Here is a 2,042-nt window from a genome sequence, read left to right as displayed (position 1 = left end):
TATTCCTAAGTATTTTATGCGTTTTCTGCAATTGGAAATATGGTCGATTTCTTAATTTTTCTTTCTGTATAGAAATCCCACCAATTTCTGTACATTGATTTTATATCCTGTAACTTTGTTGAATTTTTTGGTGGAGTCCATGTAGAATATCCTGTCGTCTGAAAAGAGTAAAATTTTGACCTCTTCTTAGCCAATTTGGATGTATTTTATTTCTTTTTATTCCCTAATTGCTGAAGCTAGGACTTCTAGTACTATGTTGAACAACGGTGATGAGAGTGGACATCCTGTCTTGTTCCTGACTTTAGGGGGAAAGCTCTCAGTTTTTCCCATACTAGAGGTGGATTTTTTGCATGTGGACTTTATGATGTTGAGGCATGTTCCTTTTTTTTTAATGTTTATTTGTTCATTTTGGGAGACAGAGAGACAGAGAGAAAGGGAGAAAGAGAATCATAAGCAGGCTCTGAGCTGTCAGCACAGAGCTCAGTACAGGACTCAATCTCACAAACCACATGGTCATGACCTGATCCAAAATCAAGAGTCAGACACTTAACTGACTGAGCCACTCCAGTGCCCTGACCTTCTATCCATACTTTCTTCAGGGTTTTTATCAAGTAATGGTGCTATACAGCACTATCTACAATAGCGAAAACATGAAAAGAGCCTTAATGTCCATCAACTGATGAATGGATCAAGAAGATGTGGTTTATATATATACAATGGAGTAATAAATGGCAATGAGGGAGAATGAAATATGGTCATTTGTAGCAAAATGGATGGACCTTGAGGGTGGCATGCTAAGCGAAATAAGTCAGGCAGAGAAGGATAGATACCATATGTTTGCATTCCTAGGTCCTAAAGGAGAGACCTAACAGGGAACCATGGGGAGAGGAAGGGGGAAAGAGAGCGGGGGAGAGTGAAGGACCGAGATCAAGGAAGGCTACTGAATACTGAAAATGAACCATGGACCAAAGGGGTGGGGGAAGGAGGGAGGGGGAAATGGTCATGGAGGGGGCACTTGTGGGGAGGAGCACTGGATGTTATATGGAAACCATTTTGGCAATAAACTATGAAAAATAAAATAAAATAAAATCCTAAATGATTATTAAAAAAAAGAGATGGTGCTATATTTTGTCAAATGTTTTTCTGCATCTATTGAGAGAATTATAAGGTTCTTATCCTTTCTTTTATTAATGTGGTATATCACATTGATTGATTTTTGGATATTGAACCACCTCCACAACCCAGGAATAAATCTCACTTGATTGAGGTGAATAATTCTTTTAATATACTGTTGGATGTGATTTGCTAGTACTTGTTTAGAATTTTTGCATTCATGTTCATTAGAGATATTGTACTCTAATTCTCCTTTTTAATGTGATCTTTGGTCATATTACCTTTCTTTTGATATCCAAAAGCATAATAAATGTTTCTCCAACCCCTGGAGGTGTCTTTATATTTCAAATGAGTCTCTTATAAGCATATGTCAATGGATATTGATATTTTTATACATTCTGATACCTCATGTCTTTTTATTGCAGCATTTAGTCCATTTACATTAAGAATAAATATCAATAGATATGAATTTAGTGCCATTGTATTACCTGTAAAATTGCTGTTCCTTTAGAATCACTCTGTTCCTGTCTAGATTTTATTGCTTTTGGTCTTTCTTTCCCACTCAAAGGGTCCCCTTTAACAATTCTTTTTTTTTTCCAATATTTTATTGTCAAGTTGTTTTCCATACAACACCCAGTGCTCTTCCCCACAAGTGCCCTCCACCATCACCACCACCTCTTTTCCCCCCTCCCCCTTCCCCTTCAACTTTCAGTTCATTTTCAGCATTCAATAGTCTCTCAAGTTTTGTATCCCTCTCTCTCCCCAACTCTCTGTCCCTCCTCCACTCCCCCTGGTTCTCCATTAGGTCTCTCATGTTTTCCTGTTAGACCTATGAGTGCAAACATATGGTTTCTGTCCTTCTCTGCCTGGCTTACTTCACTCAGCATGACACCCTCAAGGTCCATCCACTTTCCTACAAATGGCTATAT

Source organism: Suricata suricatta, chromosome 5 (genome assembly GCF_006229205.1).
Source record: "Suricata suricatta isolate VVHF042 chromosome 5, meerkat_22Aug2017_6uvM2_HiC, whole genome shotgun sequence".
In the NCBI taxonomy this organism is placed as follows: domain Eukaryota; kingdom Metazoa; phylum Chordata; class Mammalia; order Carnivora; family Herpestidae; genus Suricata; species Suricata suricatta.
This window is presented reverse-complemented; position numbering follows the sequence as displayed.